The sequence below is a fragment of the Myotis yumanensis genome, unplaced genomic scaffold (assembly GCF_028538775.1).
Source record: "Myotis yumanensis isolate MYYU_CA2020_CCGP unplaced genomic scaffold, mMyoYum1.0.hap1 SCAF_2, whole genome shotgun sequence".
Lineage (NCBI taxonomy): Eukaryota > Metazoa > Chordata > Mammalia > Chiroptera > Vespertilionidae > Myotis > Myotis yumanensis.
The window spans coordinates 81,241,870-81,268,536 of NW_027223753.1; the positions used below are offsets into that span (position 1 = coordinate 81,241,870).

Consider the following 26,667-nt stretch of genomic DNA (forward strand, 5'->3'; position numbering starts at 1 on the left):
GAAAGGATACAGGGTGATCCAAGTCTAAGAACCTCTATGATGAGACATATCACAATTATGAATGAATATGTACTTTGGTGACAGATAAATAGCAAGGGCTATGATCTGGGGGCCTAGAGTTCTAGGTGTATGCATTTCCCACATGAAATCTGGAGTTAGAGGTGGAACATCCCTACCCTGAACAGAGAGAAAAGACCACACCCACCCACAGCATGGTGGGTGCGCACACTGTTTACACAGCACACACTCCACAGAGACCCAGGAGTTGTGTGTTCAGCAGCAGTCCACAAGGATGAAGCCTCTCTCTAATGGAACCGACAGTAGACTGTGGAAAGAGAGCTTATAATAAACAAACAACAATGACAGTGTTAGGAAGTGAGAAATTCTATGCAGAAAAATATTACATGTTAAGGAGCTAAAGGGTAACTAACAAAGGCACAATTTTTAATAAGATGCTCAAGGAAAGACTCTTGGTAAGGGCACATTTGATGAGGAACCTGAACACAGAGATGTGGTCAAGTCACATAGGTAACTAAGGAGAGAGAGCTCTAGATAGAAGATCAGAGAGCATAAAAATTCTGGGGCAAGAGCATGCTCAGTGTGTTTGGAACAGCAGGAAGATCAGATTAGGTGAGACAGAGTCAAAGGGAGAGGGAGGTAGATAAGACCAGAGAGATACTGGGGCACACAGCAAGTGGCCATCCTTCATGCTGAGTGATGGGGAAACCCTGCGCTTATAAAGAACTGTGCTGGCAACTGCCTGGAGGGGGTAAAAAGGCAGAAGGTAAGAGAGCATTAGGAGTCCCAGCCAAAACTAGAGATTGTGGACTAGTGGCAGTGGGGCATTTGCAGATACAAAAGACATTGTGAGTTTAGAATAAACAGGTTTTGCTAAGGGACAGAAGATAAACCTTGGAAGAAATAGTGGTAACAGGTAACTCCAAGGTTTGGGCCAAAGCAACTAGAAGAACGAAACTGGCACTTACTAAGAATGGGAAGCTGGGCAGGGCAGATGCAGATGAAAAAGAGTGGATATAGTTAGCTTTAGCACATCTCAAGTTTTCATGAGGCCTATCAAGAAATCAAAGTGCAGAAGGCAGGTGAAGTTCAAAAGAGGTTCAAACATGTCCATTGCTGCCAAATGGACAACTTAAGCCACACTAACTGAAAACTGCATTTGGCAACCAAGGTCATTATTAACCTTGGTAATTGGCCTGACTCTTGGGGTTCAAAGAGAATGAGTGGAGATGGTATTTACATGAATATAAATAGGAGAGACAGACTGTTTAGACATTGTCTTTCAAAATTCTGCTATCGAGAGGAATTAATAGCAGGAGGGAGACACAAGATTAATGGAGGGTTTATTTTATTATGTAAGAAATTACAAAATGTTTTGTTTACTGATGGGCATGATCTCGTAAAGAAGTAAATAGGAAAAAAGGAAGGAAGGAAGAAAGGAAGGGAGGGAGGGAGGGAGGGAGGGAGGGAGGGAGGGAGGGAAAGGAAAGGAATAATTGCCAGAGTGATGTTCTTATAGAACCGAGAGAAAGAGACTTGGTGCACAAAGGGAGAATGTGACTAAAGACAGAAAGACCCTCATTGATGGAACAGCTCTAAGAAACATTCCACACTACAGTGGGTTTCTATCCTCTTGTTGCCACAACCCTCAAAACTGTGTTTCTTTATGACAAACAAGGACACTGTGCAGGATGATCTCAATTTTAGATATCTCACACACCCCACATCTGCCCTGTCCACTCACTCTCTCCTAGGTGACACCTTCTGTGTTGTACGCCCCTCCTACTAAAGGAGTCCACAATTTGATGAGGCTAATTATGTAATCGGGGAAACAGCACAGAGCTTACAGACTCGACAAAGGCAGGCTGAGAGAACTGAGGATGCAGTAGGTCTCAAACACAAAGTGGTGGGAAAGAGGAGCATAAAAACACATTAACCTCCACAGGCACCTCCATACTTAATTCTCCATGAAATCTTTGCAAGCAGCCATGCCTACTGGGAAGCCTGGTGCCTACCCTTCATTTAAATGGGGTTTCTGGTTCCAATCAGTCCTCAGCATGATCCATTCCTTCCAGTTAAGCTCATCATCCAGGCTCAAAATTCCGCTTCTGAAAAATGAGGAGTCTGACCTATATACCTCAAAAAGTCCCTTCCTGCTCTAGCAATCCATAATTCTTTGGCTAAAAGGGCTGCAGTTAGGCTTGCCCCTCCCTAGGTGCCAGAGCAGTGCAAGTAGACCAGCCAGAGAAACCTGTCCAATATCTATTTGCAGGTCCCCACCTCTGCCCCCAACACCACCCCATTCCAATCTCCTGCCCTTGCACAAGATCCCACAGCTTTCAAGGCTTCTTTTACAAAAGGAAGTGCCAGGGTGGGCTGTTTACATCATCAGCCTCCTCACACTAGACCAAACACAGTCACTCACTTCTGATTTTTAAAGCATTTCTCTTATTGTATTTTGTTCTGATTCCAGGACACACATATTCTTCTCATCTTGAAACGTGCATTTATAAATTAGAAAGCATCTTATAAAGTATGATGGCTTATAGTTACAATTGGAATCATCATTTTCCTTTCTTACTGAAACATAAAATCATGGTGTATCACTCAATGACATTTTAGATGGGATGAATAAGGCAATCCGATTCCTCCAAAATAAGCAATTGGGAATACCTCCTACATCCAAAAACTGTCTCAGACACTGACCAAATGGAAGCTCCACCAAGAAATGCCCCACCTGCACTACTTAGGCCATAAACTGACTACTTCAAGAAAGCATGTCTTGGGCCCATGTTTCGATCCATAAACATCAGATATCTTCAAGAAAGATTTTGTAGTACGGAAATCCAAAACTCTATTCCCTAAAAAGAGGTGTGTGTGTGTGTGTGTGTGTGTGTGTGTGTGTGTGTGTGTGTGTCTCGGGGGGATGGGGGGAATTGTCTCCCTATATCAGTGGTTCTCAACCTTCTGGCCCTTTAAATACAGTTCCTCATGTTGTGACCCAACCATAAAATTATTTTCATTGCTACTTCATAACTGTAATGTTGCTACTGTTATGAATCGTAATGTAAATATCTGATATGCAGGATGGTCTTAGGCGACCCCTGTGAAAGGGTCGTTCGACCGCCAAAGGGGTCGCGACCCACAGGTTGAGACCGCTGCCCTATATCTACACGTCCAACTTTGGTCCTTGGCTACAATTTGGCAATTGGTGCTGGAAAGGCTCGACAAAAGTAAAACTCTCTGCCTCTAGGTGAAGAAATAGAAAGAAATGAATGCATGTGTGTGCCTTTGACTGAACTAAGAAGGGTAATCAGAAGAAGAAATACAAATTTTTATTCCCTCTATTAAAGTACAAGGTCTAATAAAGCCCAGAAACATGCTCCCAATCACAGATTTCACTTCTCTGCTTCAAAAGAAGCTGCTATTAAAAATATATCCTCCTACAAATATTTATTTTTTGGGACCCTCCCTATCTTTATGGAGGTTCCAAAGTTGTTTAGGCGGTGGCTGAAAGCAGGAGAGCTCTAGTACAAAAAGTTGGGGTTTAAATCCTGGCTCTGTCCCACCTTAGTTGTGTAGGCAACTTGCTAATCACTCTGGTGTATCGTTTTCTCATCTACAAAATGGTTTGTTGTGAAGATTAAGTAATTAAAATATGGATAAACAGCTAGAACAGTAACTGCCAAATAGTAAGCACTCAACAGATGTTAGTTATCACAACCAGTGCCCACATGACGACTCTAAGAAAAGGGTCCAGTGTCCCTTACATCCAGTCAAGACTCTTTAGCTGGACAGAGGGCTTGCTGCATTATGAAATTCAAAAATTCAAATACAGCTGATAGCTCCCCTCTCTTACTGTGTAATTATATGTACTCATTATTCGTACAGCATGTTAGTTAAATGTCCCTAATTTCAGTCCCAGTGGGCAAAGAGTCCTCAAAGAGTGGCCTCAGCCTTTGCCAGCCCTTTCCTAAGATTTTGTCAAATTATTACAGCCAGAAAAAGTAGCATTATCTACAGCAGAAGTAAACAGAAGGCTCACAATCAGCAGAAATCTAAGCACTGCCTTCTAAGCCTGGCTGTAACCAAAAAGCTGTAATGATGGTTCAGTTTCGACACAGACAATCCACGTTCAAGACTCACATTTACTACCTCTAGAAGGACAAAAAATGTCATTCCCTGTCACTTTAAAACCACAAAAGCAAGATTGATGGCAAACATGGATTTTACTATCTTTTGTTTGCTTGTGTTATTACTACTACACTAGACCTGCAGAAATGGGGCAGCTGAGCTCAGCCGCTCAGATCCAAGCTGCCACTGTTTGAACACTGTCAACAGATACCAGACCCCCAGCCAGCCTCACCCAAGAGGGAAGCAGTGCAAGGGGCTGCTTGTTCAGCATCCTAGCATAGCAATGACTTAGCAGAAGTGATGTCAATTCAAATAAGATACAAAATTATACTAGGCCCATTCTATTGTTAATGCAAAATATTATTTTAAATTGTATTTTCCCAGGAAACGCTGTTTGGATCAATCACCCAGAAATATCTTTGTTTAAAATTTAGTAGAAGGAAAGAAAAAAATAAAACACCTTGTTTTCAATACTACTCTTGCAAAGATATGGTGTAATTTTTATCTGGTATGTGTTCTAAAATAAGTACTGGATGCAAAGTTACACAACTTTGAACTGCAATTCCAATGCTGCTACTGTATAATAAATAACAGAGTCAGGAAAGCCACTACCGCACACAACAGGGATGTTTATTCAGCCTGCAGGTGAAAAACACCAAGGTGAACAAACTCAGAGGTATGTCATTACCCAAGGTCCCCAAGTGACAAAGGGGGGGACAGGGACAGAAGCCCTCCCCATCTGGGGAACAGGTACATGCTCTAGCCCGTATGCCATCTAGTTTCAGACCCCCACCTCCCAGTAAGGGCTCTGTACTGGACAGTTTCCAAAATTTACCACCAGACAAATTTCTGTCACAATTAAAATAGGACCAATGGAATTATTTCAACTTTTAAAAATAAAGGTAAAAACAAGTACCTTGTATGACTGTTAAAACCACTCTCCCTCTACTACCTTGCCTTCACTTGTCCACAATGAAGAATCCAGAGATTGTATTCTGTGATGTACAGCTTAAGACAGAGTCACTCCATTGTACAGTATATGAATTATAATCTATTATGAAGCATCCATTCAAACTCAAGTGATGCACATGTACACACCTTCAAAGAGAACACTGCTTGCAATCATCCTTACTCCCAACCCCATTCAGCCAAAAAATGAATGTTCCCTGCTATTTCAGCTTTCTCTGATCACACCCTCCTAGAGAGCACTCCTGAGATTCTGGGATCTTAAGTTCTGAAACAAGGAGATAAATGTGTTTACTTAGAACTGCTATTGAAATGCAATTACAGAATAACAAAAAGGTGGCCTTGGAATGTTACCTGCACAAACACCAACAGGAACTAGAAAAAGGCATATTCACAGCAATTTCACAACCAAACTGAGAGTGTTAAAAAAAAACAAAAACAAAAAAAAACACGTCAGTCTTTATTAGGGTGAAAGGCAAACTAACACGACAAAAACTACCTTATCTTTATAAAGTTGGTACAAGAATTATTTAAAGCCTTCAATGATCCCGACAGAGATACCTTTGATAACTTTTCTTAGAATTCTTTCCTTTGCATTGTCAATACCTCAACTATGCCCAAAAACATGAGAGCCACATTTATAGCCAACTAGCTGGTAGTGCTCTTTGCTTCTCGGATAACTTACTTCAGTTTAATTCCACTTTCATTCAATCCTGGACACCTAGCTAACTTCTTGTCCTAAAAGCTGATTTTCCTCAACTAGGCTGGTGTGTAAAAAAATTAAGAGATTCCCAGGGCAATAAAGCATTACCACTCATGAACAGCAGAATTAAGCATTCTTATCACAACCTTAAGATCTAAACCCATAACAGCCACTGCTCTACTCTAACTCCAGGATTCAATTAAATTCCTCCTACTACCATTCTAAAAATCTTAATCAAGCAAAACCCTGTTCCTCAACTTATTTTCATTTGGGGTTACATCCAAATAAGATATTTTCAGTTTACAATGCATTTAATAGACCTAAGCTAACATAGATTAGCCCAGCCTACCTTAAATGTACTCAGAAGACTTACAGTTGGGCAAAATGTTCTAACAAAGTCCATTTTAAAATAACGTGTTGACTATCTCATGTGTATCACTGTCACACCATCATTATGTTGAAAAGTCATCAACTCCAACCATCGTAAGTTGGGGGACCATCGGTATTCAGTGTGAAGCAATGACAAGAACTATCATATCAAATGTTCTCCAAATAGACAAGCGAATATAGTTTACTATATTATAGGCAGCCAAGGAATAGATGGGGTCTCTGTCTGTTGGAGATCCATGGGGGTCCAAACAGTATACTGTGGCAACAAATTCCACTACTTATTTTACTTCTGCAAATGCAAAAGAAATTGTAAAAGGGCCTTTCCCGGCCCTAACCAGTTTGGCTCAGTGGATACAGCGTTGGCCTGCAGACTCAAGGGTCCCAGGTTCAATTCCGGTCAAGGGCATGTACCTTGGTTGAGGGCACATGCCCAGTAGGGAGTGTGCAGGAGGCAGCTGATCGATGTTTCTCTCTCATTGATGTTTCTAACGCTCTATCCCTCTCCCTTCCTCTCTGTAAAAAATCAATAAAATGTATTTTTTTTTTAAAAAAGAGGCCTTTTCCATTACATATGGCTCAGAATTTAAGGGTTCTTGTTGCAAACCACACAATACTAGAAAAGAATGAAAGAACTTGGGTGGATGGCAGGAGGTCATCTCACTAAATCCCGCCACAGCCCTGTGGAAACAGAGCAGCAACAGGTCCCATCTGCGAGCACCAATTCCAACAAGAGGCTTCCAGACAACTCACCTTTCCACTAAGCAGGCTGGAAAGAAACTGGAAGCCCTAAGTGAACCCGTCACTCTGCATCCTGAGAACCCACATGGGATAACTGTTACCCCAAGACCAGAGCAAAGATTCTAAGAAAGAACAGTATCTCTTTTTCTTCATCTCCATGCAAGTACAAACCAGAACATGGACTCACACTATCCATAATTCTAAGAAATTAGAAAATACAAGAGAAACGTGGAATGCCACCACAGCCACATCCCCTGAAAAACCAAATGTTAGTTCTGAAATGGTTTTTGTTAGATGACTTCATCTGAATCATACTAAATCTCATTAAAAAGAGAGATAAGAATAAAGGCAGATAGCAGCAAGTCTCCTTGCAGGCTTCAAGGATCCTACTGATAACCATACAGAAAGAGGTAAAATTCCAGATATACAGAAATTCTATGCCACTGTATACTTGCTGCTGGGTAGCAACCTGCCCGACCTGATCAACATACAAAGAAGCAGGTGCTTAGGAGGCTGCTGAGCCTGAGAGCAGGAAAGGCAGTAGGCACACCATGGATTTAGGCTACTTCCCTTTACAAACGGGATAAGAATCAAAGACATCACTCCACAGTAAGATCATCAAAGACTTCTGCTGTCATACTTGGGTATGAAGCAGATATCCACAGGAATACCTATAAAACAGGCTCCACATTCAACCCAGAAAAAAATCAGATTTGCAGCCCCGGTCCTGTGTATAGAGAATAGACTAATTACTTGACAGTGGTGCAGCACATAAAGGAACATGAAAATGAATCTATAAACCCAAAAAAATTGTCCAGAATAACCGCAGGTAAAAGACTTAGCTTAAAAAGCACAAGTTGCAAAACACATCCAATTCAGAAACAAGGATGTGCCCAGAGATTCAACTCACCATTTACTGTTTTCAGGCTCCCAGCAATGCCTTCACCATGCTGTCTCTTCTGAGCATTCTTGAACTCCTTCAGAGACAAGTAAAGGACTTTACGTACCACCCTTTCTTCTGACCATGGAATCCCATCACTGTCATCCTGGAAAAACCGAGAGATGAAAGAAAGGAGAGTTACTTGAAAGAAAGGAGGTAAATACTAAGTCAAAATAAACCTTTTTTTTTTAAATTTCAAACAAGTATCAAGGAGGTAAATACTAAGTCAAAATAAACCTTTTTTTTTAAAATTTCAAACAAGTATCAAGAGTGAAATTTTTTTAAATTTCAAACAAGAACCATGTGTGATCAAGACATGGTTCTAGAGATCAATATTACAGCATATGGTTAAGAGATAGCACTGGCCCTTCAGACATCTGGAGAGACCTCAAGTAAAAAGCGAACCCAGAGGCTGTACAAGGGACTGAAAGAAAGATAAAACCACCTCACTCGCCGTAGCCGGTTTGGCTCAGTGGACAGAGCGTCAGCCTATGGACTGAAAGGTCCCAGGTTCGATTCCGGTCAAGGGCATGTACCTTGGTTGTGGGCACATCCCCAGTGGGGGGTGTGCAGGAGGCAGCTGATCGATGTTTCTCTCTCATCGATGTTTCTAACTCTCTATCCCTCTCCCTTCCTCTCTGTGAAAAATCAATAAAATATATATTAAAAAAAAAACAAAACCTCACTCCCCTTAGCTATCCATATCCAAAGACCTTCATTAATGGGGAATACGGAAGTTTTCTATTCCTAACAAAGTTCATAAATAGTTGTTATTACACTCACAACTGGGTATGTAATAATGAACCATTGTGCTGGAGTTTTAAAAAGCAAGCAATGCCAAAATGTATACTACCTTACAAATATAGGGTACCCCCCCCCCCAAAAAAAGTATAACATATATTTTTTGATAGCTCAATTGATTTTTTTTTCTATTCAGGTTTAACCCACTGGAATTAATAATTATTCAAAGTGTGTATGCATTTTGGGGGATACCCTGTATGTGCTCCACTTTTGTTGTCATTGGGGTGTTGGTGCTACCTTCAAGGAAATTTACAATTCAGTCAGAAACTGGATCAGCAATAGGCTCTTAATAAGTCACCAGGAGGGCGGGGCGAGGGGTGGAGGGGAGACAACAGTGTGGAAAAGGGCAATGGAATGGGGGAAAAGGAGGAACTCGAGAGATAAAAATACACACAGGTTAATAACAGGTTTTGACGGTCTAATTCAGGAGTCCTCAAACTTTTTAAACGGGGGGCCAGTTCACTGTCCCTCAGACCGTTGGAGGGCCGGACTATAGTTTAAAAAAAAACTATGAACAAATTCCTATGCACACTGCACATATCTTATTTTGAAGTAAAAAAACAAAACAGGAACAAATACAATATTTGTATTTGCATGTGGCCCGCAGGCCGTAGTTTGAGGACCCTTGGTCTAATTTAAAAGTGTGGCTCCCTATGTCTGCTGTATCAGATCCAATGCAAGTTCTTGACAGAGGAATGAACAAAATAAAGGCCAGGTTGGAAGAAGGTGGGGGCGGAGGAATCAAAGAACTAGCAGCCAGCCTATAGACCATTCTAGTAGTAAAGATATAAAGAACAATTAGAGCCCTGACCGGTTTGGCTCAGTGGATAGAGCGTCAGCCTGCGGACTGAAAGGTCCCAGGTTCGATTCCGGCCAAGGGCATGTACCTTGGTTGCGGGCACATCACCAGTAGGAGGTGTGCAAGAGGCAGCTGATCGATGTTTCTCTCTCATCAATGTTTCTAACTCTCTATCCCTTTCCCTTCCTCCTTTCCCTTCCTCTCTGTGAAAAATCAATAAAATATATTAAAAAAAAAAAAAAAAAAAAGAACGATTAGAATTGAAGAGGCAGTAAGGGAGGAGGGAGCAGGGAGGGACACAACGGCAGGAAACCAAGACAGAACATGAGCAAGACTGGAGGATGGAGATGGCTGACACCGTAACTAACTTGAGACAACTGTTGTAGGGAACCAAGAACAAGGTGTTTAAGGTTTAAGGGGGAGACTCATATGGCTAAGGACATTCTTAGGTTCTGTGGATATCTATGCACAATTTGCTTATCTAAGAAGCCCTCATATTCACACACCTGCTTCAAGACTTAAGCATTTTTTAAAAATATATTTTTATTGATTTTAGAGAGGGAGAGGGAGAGAGAGAGAGAGAGAGAGAGAGAAACATCAATGATGAGAATCACTGATCAACTGCCTCCTGCACGCCCCCTACTGGGGATCGAGCCTGCAACCCAGGCATGTGCTCTCGGCCAGAATCGAACCTGGGACCCTTCAGCCCACAGGCCGACGCTCTATCCACTGAGCCAAACCAGACAGGGCAAGACTTAAGCATTTTATCACACAGTTCTATTTAGACATATAAGTATTTGAGCTTCTCAGATATTCTGGGCATCAAGAGAATAAGGGAAACATTAATTCCGTGGGTAAAAACAGGGCTTTGGATATTCATGTTCCCTCTGTTCAAACAGGAGCCCGAACACTTCAGAGTTAGACTGGTGCTGGTATACTGGATGTCCAACAAATTGGTTTTTACTCCCTGCCACTAACAGGTGACATAAAACCTCCATGGGACTCAATAAGGGATCTGGGATAGCTGAGGTCTTTTCCAGCTCTTAAATTCCTAAACTCCGCATAAATACAAACTACATCTTAGAAATACAACCACATAGGAACTCTAAGCCCTAAATAAGTTAAGCTGCACTCTTATTAAGCTTCAGGGATTTCCTAGAATCAGAGTGACTCTCCATCTTCTATAATAGAGGAGCCCTGGGAAGAAGGGAACTAGGATTTCCACTTTCCCCTGCACACTCTTCCCTCCTGTAGACATGCCAAGCTGTGATTTCCGATATCGCTAGAGGAAGAAGGCACATCCTGTCTTCCTGGTTGCTCTCCTGAGAGCCAAGACATCTACTAACCAGGATGGTGGTCGAGATTCAAACATGAAGGTTTAAAGAAGCAGCAAATCTTGCCTCAACCCAATAGGAGGAACACACACAATTTCTTAACTACTACTTGGTACAAGTCACTGCAGACCTTCCAATCACCTGGTTAAAAAACAGAAAAATTAAGAACTCTAACCAGACCTATCTGGGGAGCCCAAATAGCTAACCTGAGTAAAAGGCAGATGCTTTAGCTACACAACACATACAAAGCACATCCTAGTTGAATTTGCTCTTATAGCAACTCCCTACTCCCTTGAATTTCTATGAAAGCTCTCCTAGCATATTCTTTGCAACTGAATGACAGTCTTAAATGTGGCAGGAGTTAATGCTTATTAGATTGAAATCCACTTTTTCAGCTTCCACAGTCAGTCTATGCAATAAAGGCTGTGCAGCAAAAATCTTTTCATTGTAACCAAGTTCCTATTCTCATCTTTTGCATCTCCACAAATGATGTGATTATAAACTATTATTTCCTACATCTACACCGTGTATACATTTTAAAGCCCCAAAATAGCTTTCAATGTAAAATTCCAGTGACAATTTTCTGCATCCTATTCAGGCTGATACCTTCATTCTGACTTCAGGCCTCCATAATAGAGAATTACACCTCTACAACTAATGTCTAATTAAAACATAAACCATGTGAGATGAAAACTCCTGCAAGGAAGACACATTTAGAGTTCACTTACTGGTACAAGAGCAGTTTCATTACACCTTTAAAGTACTTTAAATACAAAAGAGGCACATCCATGACACAGATTATGGGTTTTTAAATTCTAAACATTAAAATCAAACTTACTTTTAAAACACATGTGTTCTTTTATAACCTGGGGTGCTGGTCAAGACTTGTCACCATCCTCAATACTAATGCAAGACACAAACCTAACGGGTGACTCTGTTCTGCTTCCAAAAGTTCAACAGATAGGCAATAACTCAGAAATTAAACTGCCTTTCACAGCTGCAGATTCATGATGAATCACCCTACACTCAGCTTGCAGACCACGGTGGTGGATCCCCTACCTAGTGGAATGGAGATGTGGAAATCAAAGTTGTGTGCCCAACCATGAGGCAGCATAGCACTCTCCAAGTTGGGTGTCATGGAAGGCCAGAAAGAGTCTAATACTCACTCTGCTATTCAGAACAGCCAATCACTGAGTACTCTAAAAAAACAGCCCCAACATCATAACTATCATTAAAGATCAGGCAACACGAATTACAAACACCTCTCTACGAGTTTATATGACCTCTAACTAAAGGGCTTCCTTTTTATTTTCCCTTTTTCAATAGTTGTCTTATTTAATCAGTCATTTAAACAATGTCTGCATGGGGTCAGGAAATTGTTTTTGCTGTTCACCACTGTTATCCCAGCCCCTAAAACAAGCATGTCAAACTCGCGGCCCACAGGCTGTATGCAGCCCACAACGGATATTTTTGTGGCCCAGCCAATTAACGGGTATGTGAGAAACATTTTAATAAAAAATTTTCGTAACTAAATTTTTATAATATCCTGTTACACATAATCCTATATAATAAAAGGCTAATATGCAAATTGACCGAACGGCTGAACGACAGGTCGCTATGACGTGCACTGACCACCAGGGGGCAGACACTCAATGCAGGAGCTGCCCCCTGGTGGTTAGTGGGCTCCCACAGGTAGAGCTCTGCTCAGCCAGAAGCCGGGCTCACGGATGGCGAGTGCAGCGACGGTGGCGGGAGCCTCTCCCGCCTCTGCGGCAGCACTAAGGATGCCTGACTGCTGCCTTAGGCCCACTCCTCGGCCTAAGCCATCAGTCTGACATCCCCCGAGGGCTACCAGACTGCGAGAGGGTGCAGACCAGGCTGAGGGACCCCCCGAGTGTATGATTTTCATGCACCAGGCCTCTAGTTATTAATAACGAACTACAACATTCGCTAATGACTGATTACTATAATTGTGTTGCATTCATTTCCCTTACATGCCTTACATGCAGACGCACCATTTCTCTCTACTAATACTAGCAGTGAATATTTTAGCAGCTGATTGCCAAGTCATTAGACTTGGACTGACTTGTTTGGTGTGCACAACAGGAAATATTTTGCTTTCAGAGAACAAAAAAAATAGGTTTATTTGCGTTATGCTTATTAATTTGTGCAGTTATTCAGTGTCTGGTAAGTTAATGTTCAGGAAAAATATTTTTATTAAAATGTCCTATTATTTTATGTTAACGATTACTCATTTATTTCAGCCCTTTGTATTCAGCATGTCTTTATCGAAATACACCTACATTTCTATGAAAATTGAAGCTTTTGCTTTTTTGAGGCTCACATAAACTTAAACCTTGTTTCTTTGGCCCGTGTTAGCCTTTTCAATTTGACATGCTTGCCCTAAAACATACCCGATAGCCTAAGTGGTCACTAAGTATTTCTCTTCCTCTCCCTACCTCCCTCACCACACATCTGTCCAGGCTCCTTTTCATCTGTATCTCTCAGCATTCTCTCACTATACCCTCTCCACTCTCTTATGTTCAATCATTCATTCCCAAATCACTATTTTCAAATCAATTCATGCCTCAGTATTCAAAAATCCTAATTATCCTGTTTGATGTTCCAGGAACTGGCCCTCCCTTTCCTCAGGTGGAATCATCAGGATTTGACAGTGCAGCACTAAAGAGACAGAGATAGATCCTTTTTTGGCCACCTCCAGAATGCTCCCACAAACCAAGCACCCTGTCCATTCTAGTTTACTGGTCAGCTTAATAAAGGAACATATAGGAGGACATGTAGCCATTGATATCAGAATCCAGCAGCTTTATTATGATGCAAATTCACTTTGCCCAGAGAGTGCCAGTTCTCATGAATTTCATTAAAGACTTAAAAACAGCTATTGCCATTTGGGGTTTCAATAAGACCTCTAGGCCAGCGGTCTTCAACCGGCAGTCCAGGACCACTGGTGTTCAGTGAGGTCCAAAAGGTTGGCGACCATTGGTTTTAAGGAAACCTTTGGAGCAGCGGTCGCCAACGAGTGGTCCGTCGTCCGTGAGGTCCGAAAGGTTGGCAACCACTACTCTATTCTACCAGACCATCATAAATTGAGGATGCACAAATCAAGCTCCCAGAAAATGTACCCCCTTTCCTTACTCTCACCCCACAATTTCTTACTTATATTTCCCCAACAACAAAGCAAATGTTTTTTGCATTGTCGTTGTTGTTGTTTAATATATTAGAGACAGGGCGAGAAAGGGAGAGGGAGAGAGAGGGGGAGAGAAACATTGATTTGTTGTTCTACTTATTCATGCATTCATTTATGATTCTTGTATGTACCCGGACTGGGGATTGAATCTGAAACCTCAGGATATCAGGACAACATACTGAATTACTGTGCCCACCTATTTTTACCCAGTGGATGACCCAGCCATGGCCTAAAGCAAATGCTTTACATACAGTGACATAAATAAAAATATGTGGCTCTGTTGACAGGAGGGAGGGAAAAATAAAGAAAAAAAAAAAATCAGAGATCCAAGATGGTGGACAACAGGACGACAATCAACAATATACCGTAAGTGAGTGAGAGAGCAAAGGGAGAGTGTGTGGACATGCAGGGAGTGTGTGTGTATTTGTGAGTGAGGGACAGTTATATTCCACAGGACTGTCTGGGACTGGCGGACCAGGCTCCCCTGGCCAGGCACCCTCTACTACTGCTGAGATCTCTCCCGGAGCAGCCAGCTCTGCCGCAGAGACCACACCACCTTGAAGGGGAGACGGGGTGAGATCAGAAGCCCAGCCTTACCTTCCCCGGGGAAACCTCCGATACCTCCCGGGACCCTACAACCAGGACGCCCAGGGACCAGCTGCCTCAGCTGCGAACCCACGAACACCAAGACTCCAGCCTACCCGGCCGCGGGCACCTAAAGTTTGTCCAGAGGGAGACAAGGTGGCAGCTGAATAGGCAAACGGTCCTGAGCCTTCTCACAGAGCAGATAGAAGAAACAGCTGAATCAAATAACATCCACCTGGAACTGACGAATTAAACACAGCTGGTGAGGCAATCCGTGAATGGAAAGGTCAGAGATCGCCTGGAGAGAGCTGGGATCTGGGATAGAGGCTGGAAAGAGAAATGCGCACAGCACAGTCGGGACTAGAATCTCAGAGGGAGACTGCACTGCACCAAATCCTCGGCCCTTAGGGTCAGTGTAGCCCTTGAATGTGGAAGGGGGTCCACAGGGCTGCTGTCAGTGGGGGACTCTAGAGCTAAACCCACAGCCATGGGAGACTGTGCCCATAAAGGCAGCCAAGGCAGCCTGAAGTTCTACACTGGCTGCGAAATGCCAGGGGAGAAAGATGCGAGGCAGCGGCCGTTGCTTTGTCTTTATGACTTCCTTGCTTTTACTTGCTAAACCCAGTGCTTAGGATCTTTCAATTAAAAAACCTCACCAAGACTGCCGAGGAAGGTGGTTTTTGTGGCAACTGGGGAGCAGAATAGGGAGACATGAGCAGGAAACTGGGTCTGGGACAGTCCATCCCTCCAATACAGTCTTGAGTGCGGCAGGGGAAAGAAGAGTCTAAACACCCCCAGAGAGTCCTGGGGGACTGGATTGAGGGGCCATTTGGTCCTGGAAACTAATACAGAAACACCACCGCCCAGGGGCTGTGTCAGAAATACAGGCTTGTGTAAATACAACTGAAGGCAGGCAGAGAAACAAAGTGAGCAGAGTGATCCTGCCTGCTTGAAAGCAAAGTTGTGGCCTATGACACAGAGGAGCAGTGGATCACTGGGAACATCAACATTGTGCTGACTGTCTGACAGGAAACAGACATGCCAGGCAGAACAGTAGAGAGGGGTCTTAAACCAGCCCCAAAGAACATGAACAAGACGGGGATGCCCACTTTCACCACTCCTGTTCAGTAGAGTACTTGAAGTGCTAGCTATAGCGATCAGACAAGAAGAAATAAAAGGCATCCACATTGGAAAAGAAGTAAAACTGTCCTTATTCGCAGATGACATGATACTGTACATAGAAAACCCCAAAGATTCCATCAAAAAACTACTAGACCTAATAAATGAATTCGGCAATGTAGCCGGATACAAAATTAACACCCAGAAATCTATGCCTTTTTATACTCTAATGATGAACTCACAGAAAGAGAAACTAAAAAACAATCCCATTTACCATTGCACCAAAAAAATAAGATACCTAGGAATAAACTTAACTAAGGAGGTAAAAGACCTGTACTCGGAAAACTACAGGACATTGAAAAAAGACACAGAAAAAAACATAAACAAATGGAAAAACATACCATGTTCACAGATTGGTAGAATCAACATCATAAAAATATCCATACTACCCAAAGCAATCTACAAATTCAATGCAATCCCATTAAAATACCAACAGCATATTTCAAAAATCTAGAACAAACTCTCCAAAAATTAATCTGGAATAAAAAAAAAAGACCCCGAATAGCCACAGCAATCCTGAGAAAGAACAAAGTAGATGGGATCACAATACCAGATATCAAGCTATATTATCAAACCACGGTTCTCCAAACTGCCTGGTACTGGCACAAGAACAGACATATAGACCAATGAAACAGAACAGAGAACCCAGAAATTGACCCAAGCCATTATGCTCAATTAATAGTTGACAAAGGAGGCAAGAGCATACAATGGAGTCAAGACAGTCTCTTTAATAAATGGTGCTGGGAAATTTGGCCAGATCATGCAAAAAAATGAAACTAGATCACCACTTATACCATACACAAAAACAAACTCAAAATGGCTAAAGGACTTGAATGTAAGACGGGAAACCATAAAAATCCTACAAGACTCCATAGGCAGAAAAATATTAGACATATGTCGTAGCAAAATCTTTACCGGCACAGCTCCTAGGGCAGTGATGGCGAACCTATGACATGTGTGTCAGAGGTAACACATGAACTCATTTTTTTGGTTGATTTTTCTTTGTTAAATGGCATTTAAATATATAAAATAAATATCAAAAATATAAGTCTTTGTTTTACTATGGTTGCAAATATCAAAAAATTTCTATATGTGACACGGCCCCAGAGTTAGTTAGGGTTTTTCAAAATGCTGACACGCCGAGCTCGAAAGGTTTGCCATCACTGTCCTAGGGCAACGGAGACTAAGGAGAAAATAAACAAATGGGACTACATCAAAATAAAAAGCTTGTACACAGCAAAAGAAATCAACAAAACAACAAGAAAGCCAACTCCATGGGATAACATATTTGCCAATGCTATTTCAGATAAGGGTTTAATCTCCATACAGCTTAACAAAAGGAAGATAGACAACCCAATCAAAAAATGGGCAAAGGACCTAAATAGACATTTTTTGAAAGAGGACATAAGGAAGGCCAAGAGACATATGAAAACATGCTCAAAGTCACTAATCATCCAAGAGATGCAAATCAAAACAATAATGAGGTACCACCTCACACCTGTCAGAATGGCCATCATCAACAAATCAACACACAAGTACTGGCGAGGATGTGGAGAAAAAGGAACAATCCTGCACTGCTGGTGGGAATGCAGACTGGTGCAGCCACTGTGAAAAACAATATGGAGTTTCCTCAAAAAGTTAAAATGGAACTCCAATTTGACAGAGTAATCCCACTTCTAGGAATATATCCCAAGAAACCAGAAACACCAATCATAAAGGATAGTGCATCCCTATGTTTATAGCAGCACACTTTACCATAGCAAAGATCTGGAAACAGCCTAAGTGCCCATCAGCAGATGAATGGATTAGAAAACGGTGGTACATCTACACGATGGAATACTATGCTGCTGTAAAAAAGAAGGAATTCTTACCATTTGCAACAGCATGGATGGAACTGGAGAGCATTATGCTAAGTGAAATAAGCCAGTTAGTCAATGAAAGAAAAATACCACATGATCTCACTCATTTATAGATAATAAAGACCATTACAAATTTATGAACAAAAATAGATACAGAGGCAGAGCAGCCTCGAACAGACTGTCCAACTACAGCGGGAAGGCCGGGGAGGGTTGGGGGGCGGGTAAGAGATCAACCAAAGGACTTGTATGCATGCATATAAGCATAACCAATGGACATAAGACACTGGGGGGGTAAGGGGAGGCCAGGGGATTGTCAAGGGCGGGGGGAAGGAGACATATGTAATACTCTTTGTAATACTTTAAGCAATAAAACAATTTTTTTAAAAAATAAATAAAATAAAATATCTTCAGAGAACTCAAATACAATAAAAAACAGGGACACCAGGTCAATCAAACTTGCCAAACAGGCACAGGGCAGAGGATGATGTCCTTAGAGACCTAAGGGAAGCATATAAAAAGTGATAATGATGCTAATCATAGCATACCTCTGCTGGAAGCTCACTACATGCTAGGCAGTGGGATCAGCACTAACAAGGATGGAACACTCTGCTCAGACCTGAGTGCAAGGTCCACACCACTGCTTCCTCCCCTTTAGTTCAAAGTGGTGGGAAAGGAAGTAATCATGAAGCCCTTAGTTATTTTTTAGAGGTGAGTTTCATTGTCTTGCCCCAAAGTCCCACAGCTGGGTATGTAAACAGGAGCTGGTGCTAGCTATCAGGTAGTCGGACGGTTCAGCAGGTGCCAGATCAGGAAGCAAATTTCAAAACTCAGAAATTTGTTATTAAAGAGGAAACGTCAAATGTGTAACTCACATTGACTCCTAAATGAAAGCAAAATTATTGCTAATTTCAAGAGGTGGATGAAAATGTTATATGAAAAACAGAACAACTCAAGAGCAACAGCTCTAGCTACAGACTAGCAAATAAAGAGGGGAGGGAAAAGAAAGGGGAGGGATCTTATCTCACTGGCCTGTCCAACAATCTTGTGTAATAGAATATCAATTCTAAGGACATCATTCAAAGAATCCTTATGCAATTTTGTCCATATGTGAGTTTTTATTACGGTTTCAAATTCAGGACATCTTGATTTAGGAAAGGGAAAACAATGATTAAAAGGCATGGGTTAGAGAAAAGCACATTTCTGATCAATTATTTTTAGCTTTCCAACAATTACAACTATTTTTAAATTAAATGGAGCCCAAAGGAAGATAGTTAATTTCCAATCACTTGTGAGTAAACTGCATAGAGGCTCATCCATCACAGTTAGAGTGACCAAGTAATTTATCATCCCAACTGAGAGCACTGTTAATAATGATGTAGGACAATTGGTGGAAACTGGGACTCAGGTCAACCAGTGGTACTAGGTCCTTTCCAGCAGATCTGAATCCATTAAAGAAATGTCTACAAAACCATATAGATCACTTTTTTAAAAAGATGTTGTATTTATTTTTAGAGAGGGGACAGGAGGGAAACATCTGTGTGACCACGAAAAACTGATTGGCTGCCTCCTGCACACTCCTTCTGGGGATGGAGCCCACAACCGGGGCACATGCCCTGACCAACTGGGAATGGAACCAGCAACCTTTTGGTGCACAGGACAACATCCAACCTGAGCCACAATGGCCAGGGCCAGAAATAATTTTTAATCAAATCACCAAATAAAAATAAAGGCAAAATCCAAAACATATGTACCAGGATTGAAGTGTGATACACACCTGTGTTTTAAATTGAAATCCAGAACCTCATACCAATGTTTTAAATGTCAACCTGCTTATTATAGAGAGGGATGGAGGAGTACAGGGGCAGGCACAGTCACAGATGGCAGTACGTTCCACAGAAAATGCTGCTGCTTCTACGGAGGAGCCACAGCATCAAATGTTCGCCATTGCCTCTTATAAAAACAAGTAAATGGGGGAGTGGCTGGGGTATGGCGGTTGGAAGGAAGAGGATGTTCGGGTTCACAGTAGGAAGACTTTCTCCTTAACATGCAACCTCTTTATTAACATTCATACAAGTGCCAGGACAAGTAACAGTGAGTTATAGGAGCCACTGAATGAGTTACCAAAACCCCACGTGCATATGTCCTATTTCTATCCACCTTGCCACGACTCTGAGAGCAGAGAGATCTGTGACTTTCCACCCCTTTTAAAAAGAAAATGAAGTGCAATGCCCAATTCCAATGAGCATCCCCTTATCCTAATATGGATTAACATGAAATGCCACATCTTGGGGAGGAGGGCCATGGGTATGACTGACAGCTGAACAGAGCTGATTGATAAGAAAACAAAATTTGAAAGTCTGGGTCCATAAGAAAGATGGAGAGAAAAAACTGACTTCCTTCAGGGAAAATTACTGTAAACTTCTGCATGAGTGTCTTTTACTTTCAAAACATGTTCGCATAAGCCTATTGTTAAATCATCCTGTATAATACAATTTGTTGCTGTCTGAAATGCAGATCACTTCCATCAACAGTTTGAGGAGAGAAAAATGAAAGCATCCAAAAAAAGGATGTAGAGTTGATTCATGGCATGGATTCAATATGAACAAGGATTTACAGAGCCAAATAAATAAGGAGAAGAGAGGGAGAATATTATAGAAAAATGTGGGCAGTTCACCTTAGACTTAGGCTAAAACTGTTGTTTCTTCCCTTTTAACAACATAGTATTTTCTCCACTGGAAATCTCTCCAGTCGACTCAATGATAACCCATTTTTCTAACTTCCATAAAATGGTTCAACTGTCAATACTCAAACATCATAGAAAAATCGGGGGAGTACTCACACCTAGAAATAAGATAAGTGGCCAGGAAACCACTAACCTATGAACTTGTGAATGATACATTCTAAATTAAAAGCACTTCAAGCAGCAAATTTCCTCAGACAGACATGCTTCCCAGGATAAAATAAACGGTCTGAAAATGCTTACGCAAGGAGAGTTTTACTTCTTCCAAACTCCCACTAAATAATGTGTACTTATCTTTGATTACCGCCTATTTAAAAAAAAAATAGGCTACAGTTGAAATTGGATTAAGAACTTCTGGTGAAAACGATTTATTGCATAACACAACTCTGACAGCCTGAATCTCCGGCCACCAACTGAGCCTTTATAAAAATCTGCTGGGTAGCTGCCAAGTCAGCTCTTTTGCGTCTGAGCATGTCAGACATTGCCGTTGTCAAGGCAGCAGCAGCATGGGCTGCAACATTCCCACTTCCCGGTTAAATGGTGCAGTCAGGGAACAGCAGTGAGGACCACGCAAACACAGCGTTCAGCCCTCCTGCAGCTCTTCGTCTGACAGTGTGTTGTCTCAAAAAAGACCCAAGATCTACCTCAGGATTATCTCCAAGATTCCAGTAGAAATCTGGATTGACAACCTACTATCAATGGAGGGAATAGGGGGGAGAAAATCTTAATAAGGGACGATTCAGTATCAGCAATTCCAACATGTGACCACCCTACAACTTCATTTGGGAATAAATTATTAACAAGTAGATTCTTAAAGGAATTCTAAGTAATTTGGATCTTTGAATCCTTTTTTATGTTCATCAAAATACCCCCAAAAAGTATATTCTGAGATGCACTAAACAACAGAGTAGCCACTAGCCACATGTGGCTATTTATAATTAACTTAAAAATTAAGTTCCTTACCTTGTATTGGACACATTTCAAGTGCTCAATAGCCCATGTCTCCCAGAATGTTTCCACCATCCCATAAAACTCTATTGGACAAATACGTCCTAGAGCATATATTTGTATTTAGTTTGCATAGTTTCAATTGACTATGTGTTACTTGCCAATGCATTTAATTATGTGCCTGAGATTCTTCAAAATTTGGACTACCTTTATGCCCCACTCAGGTTAGCAGGAAAATTCTGGAATAGCTGAATACCTTAAATAAGAAAATCAGAGTCTAAAGCAGGTAAAAAAAAAAAAAAACTATTTGAAAACATATATTCAACCATACCACGCTCAGGAAAGTGACTCCAGTCCTCTGCTACACCTGACCTCTCAATTTTGCAGGCTATATGAAATTCTGAGAATGCAGCATAAGATTCTTCACTCTACAAGTAAGCCCCTAAGACATACACTGTTTTAGTATGCCTTCAAATTATTTTCTAAGGAATCCCCTACAAAATAAATCCTCCAGGATTACAACCAGACAAAAGCCAGCCCTACTAGCAGGGTGACCCAAACCACTGAGATTGATTGCTGCCCCACCTTCTGCCGGGCCACTCAAGGTCATGGGCCTGTAAGCCATGGCAAAGGATTTGGGCGATTTTTGCACTTCTGTTTCTTCCCCCAGACCCGAGGACACTGCTGGGGTCAATTTATGAGCTCAATTAAGAGCTAACTGTCTTACTTGCTTTTGTGGTTCAGCACTAACCCCCAACCAGGAAATAAGTGTGTATACATTCCCAAGGGACTAGCTATATGGTCATGCTACATTATAAACCATTAGTTTTATTTTTGGCCATTTAATCACAATTTTCAAGTTAAAGTATACAAATAAACCTTGTCCTTGGACTTAACACAAACTGACATCGTGCCACTTTGTTCTGATACCCCTTACTCAATTTTCTCATATCCTCCAGCCCTCCCCAGAGTTAAGGACCACCCTGGGATTGGTTTGCACCCTGTCATTACAGGCGTGGGTCTCCAGAAACAATTTTAATGCCTTTTCCCCTTCCAAACAGCACTTTCCACTTATGACAAATGTAGATCATTGTGTAGCAGGCCACATGCTACTTGTTTCTTGTACAACGTCTCTACATTTTGGAACTATGAAGAATGATCACACAAACATTTCTAAAGTGATGAACCTGAGATGCTGGCGCAGAACTGCCTAGCATCCTGACTAGTGTGTGGCTCTAAAAGAGGTGTGGGGAATGTCCACCCGGCAGGCCATATGAGGCATGCGAAATCATTTGCTCTGGCCCAGCCAAGGCACTAGCGGTGAGTTAATTAAGTGTTTGATCAAATATAGCAGGCTAATTTTTAGGTTGATAATTTTGTATGACCCATGAATGATGTTATAAATACCCAAATGGTCCTCGGCTGAAAAACCATTCTCCACCCCTGCTCTAGAGTACCTGCCATCTGACTTATTCACCTTTTTTTCCTCTAATACATACAGCACACAGTAGGCATTCAAAAACATTTCCTACGAGTGAACACTTATAAGCAGGTGGAAAGTGTAAAGAGAACAGTGGCTTCAAGATCTAATTCTAGAATTGTTTCTTCAAGTGCAAAACAACCTCAGGGAGTGGTTGACAATTTATCCACTCCTGAGAAACACCTACAGGATAAACGGTGAATTGAGTTTCTCCCAGGTGATACGGTTCCTGAGACCACACCTTGAGAACCACAAGTGTACACCAGCCTTGCAAGGGAAGTGACTTCCATCTCCTTTCCATGAAAACCATTTTCACTGCCATGAAAAACATAATCACCAAGTCGAATGTGAGCTTTTTATTGGCAGCCTGACTCTTCCCTGGTTTTCCTGTTCCCTCTACCCCGCCACTTTCTTCCCTTCCCTATCTCTAATTATGATCAAAATACCCATTGTCATTTTCTTGACAATCTCCTCCTTCCTCTCCCCCACCTCCTTGTGTGACTCTATCTCAATTTACCCTACTGCACCCTCCTGGCACCAATGGTTTGGAATCCTGAATAAGACTGGCACCTCCTTTCTCACTGTTCACATTCACTCTCTAAATTAGGTAATGTTGCCTGTCTCTCTAGTCCTTGAAGAAAGAAATAGAACAGGCTCTCATCTCCTATCTTACAGAAGAAACTTCCAAAATGACTGCCACCAACCAATTCCTATTTCAAACATCCTTCCCACATTGTTTCTCTAAATTCTAAAAACACAACCACACTGCAACAGAATTACTTCCTAAAACCATCATTCCATGTCACTCCTTCCCCTACTCATTAAGCTTTCTGTGGTTCCCTATGGCTACTATAGGACCTACAAAAACTCTTGTAATTAAGGCACTTAATTTCCCCTGCATTGACCAACAACCCTAACTGACAAGGCGTGAGCAACTCAAGTAGAGACAACAGCTCTCATCTTTGTATCCCCATCTCAAAACAAATACAAGGAAACAGGACTACTGGTGTTTATTAACTAAATATCGATCATGACTTCAAAAGTAATCCAAAAGTAAATAAAGGACAGAGTTCCTCAATAGACATGCATCAAGTCCATTTCTCAATTCTCTTTTTCTTATCAATACTTTGGTACCAAGAAATACATAAACAGTCAATTGTGCTCAATTTACCAGTTTCAGTGTTTACTCACAGCTCTTGGTTTTATATTGCACAGAATGCATGACTCTGTGACCAGGACTGTTAGTACAAGATACCAATTGTATTCAAACTGATATTTCCTACAAGTTAATCTATTCATAGTCCAAAGGCAAGATTTATCTATATCACTGTTTCACAATAGTTTGCAGAGATCACAAACTGCTACCTGAACAAAACTGAAAATCTTCACTGGTTCCTGCATCCAAGCCAGTTCTAATAGTTCTTCTTTCATGCAGGGTGACATTTCCTGCAGTCAGTTAGCTCTGTAAAGCCTGATGTACCAGTGTGTGGGTTCAATGAAAAGACTGGTGTTTGCCTATGGACTGACAAAGCTCCCACCAAAGTCATGAAGACTGACACCCCACCCTGAAAAAGTGTAGTGGAATATGTATATCCCATCTTATAACAAAGCTGTTAGGGGAAGCAAATAGGGCTATCTAAAAGCAAAGTTATGATTCTTCCTATGTTGACATTTCACAATGGCACAGAAACAAAATGTATGTTATGAACACAGTGGATGTAAGCAGAAGTTCACCATTCACACTTCAGGCAGTGTGTGTGAAAGAACAAAGCAGAAGTGGGGAGATGACAATTTTACTCTAACTGGGGAACCAATGGAGAGTCCTGAGCAAAGAAGTAACAGAATTTAATTTACATTTTAAAGCTCCCACGGGCTATGTGAAGGATGAAATCTTTTTTTTTTTTTGGGGGGGGGGGGGGGAAGCAGAGAACCTCGTGGCAAGTGCCTATACCAGAGGTGAGGACAAGGTTGGTAACAAGAAGGTATGACAACTGGTTACATTCTAGAAACTTTAAGAAGGCTGAGCCAACTGATTGCTGAAGTGGAAGGTATGAAGAAGAGTCAGATAACTCCAAAAAATTTCATCTCACTAAATGGAGCCGCCTCTGGGAAAAAGGAGGGTGCTTCTGAAAAGAGCACTTTGGAGCAGAGAGAAGAAAGGGGGAACCAATTGTTTAGTTTATGGATGTGCTGAGTTTGAGCTACCTACACAGACCCTACAGGAGATGTCAGAGTTCAGGCCATGTGTCAGAGCTAGAGATGTGAATATAACCAGTAGTTTAAAAATCAAACCTAGAATCAAACTCTATGTACCCTAATTTATTGAAGGGGGAAAAAAAAGTTTTCCTATTTATTTACAAGGTAGGCCTGAAGTCAGGGAAGGGATAGCTGACCTCAAAAAGTAAGATTATGGCTAAGATTGAGTCTTAGGAAAAATGATGCTTAAAAATAAAGAATGAATGAAGGGAGAGGGCTGAATTTGGAAGGAATAAAAGGAATGTGTCACTTACTCACAAGTCAGTCTATAAAAATCTACATTTGACACTGCAGACCAAACTGACAAGTGATGGAGTGTCAAAGATGTGGCAATGGAGGCTGTAGAAATCCAATCCACTGCTCAACATAGGCGATGCTGCCCATCAGTTGCTGCTGGTAAGAAGTTCTATTTGACCAAGTGAAGTCATAAATCAACTCAATTTCTGTCTGTCACACACACACACACACACACACACACACACACTAAACACAGACACTCCTTCATATATGTAGGCTTCACGTGTAAGTAAGAAAAATGACAGAGGGGGATGACTGAGAACACACTGGCCTTAAACCCACTCTCACAGGTAGTCAAAATATGTTCACAAGATACCCTGTGGGCAACACTGTGGCTATGCAAACAAGTTTTTGAGTGGTCACAAATCTCAAAGATTTGTGTGGAGGTGAGACAAACTACAACCTGTTTTCTCTCCAATCCCTCCATAAAGGATCTAGAGCAGCTACTTCTGGTTGCCTGCTACTGGCAGGACCAAAAAGGGCAGAGCAATACAAAGCCCAAAGAAGTAAACCCTAAGACTTGGAGAAAGAACACAGAAAAGCATTCCCACCAAGTAATCAACATTTTCACTTTACCCACCTAGGTGGGAGTGACACTCCTCTGCCATACCTATGTTGTGCTTTCTCCTCGAATTTCTCCTTTAGCAAACCCTGACCTCCTGAAGTAAAGATTCTCTCTCCTTACAATATTCTTCACTAATATAACCAGACACCCGTATTCCTATCTGCATAACAAGTACTTCTCATATCCATTGCTGGGGATTCGAATTCAAGTTTGAGCAGCACTAGAAACACTACTCTAAAATTGTCAAGTGTGGCTACCCTGGAAATCCCCTGGGAAGCTTTATCAAATGCAGCCCTCACAACCACCTGACTGAACTGGTCATGGGTGTGGCCTGTGCCCCGAGATTTTGATAAACTCAGAATCATGGCTCCAGAACTGAGTCCTGACCTCCACCTAGTGATTCTCCCACCCTTGAGAGAACCAGTCTGACTGCATCACAATTAAATCCAGAAAACTCCCCTAACATCAAGTCTGGTACACATCAGGAGCTTAGTAAGTAACTGTTGAGGGAATGAATCTTAAAAAAAAGAAGAAGAAGAAGAAGAAAGAAGAAAGAAGAAAGAAGAAAGAAGAAAGAAGAAAGAAGAAAGAAGAAAGAAGAAGAAGAAGAAGAAAGAAGAAGAAGAAGAAGAAGAAGAAGAAGAAGAAGAAGAAGAAGAAGAAGGAAGAAGAAGGAAGAAGAAGGAAGAAGAAGGAAGAAGAAGGAAGAAGAAGGAAGAAGAAGGAA

General features: G+C 41.6%; 1 protein-coding gene across 4 annotated transcripts in view; it reads right to left on the minus strand.

Moving 5' to 3' along the window:
• The window catches only part of JARID2 (jumonji and AT-rich interaction domain containing 2), a 285,213-nt gene that overhangs the window by 146,223 nt on the left and 112,323 nt on the right, over positions 1-26,667 (minus strand). For 3 of the 4 annotated variants that reach the window (XM_070405698.1, XM_070405696.1, XM_070405697.1), the window contains one exon: positions 7,860-7,995. The gene's annotated coding sequence lies outside the window, so the exon portion shown is untranslated. Of the gene's footprint in view, positions 1-7,859; positions 7,996-26,667 lie in introns of those variants that run through there. The other variant, XM_070405699.1, reaches the window with a different exon arrangement.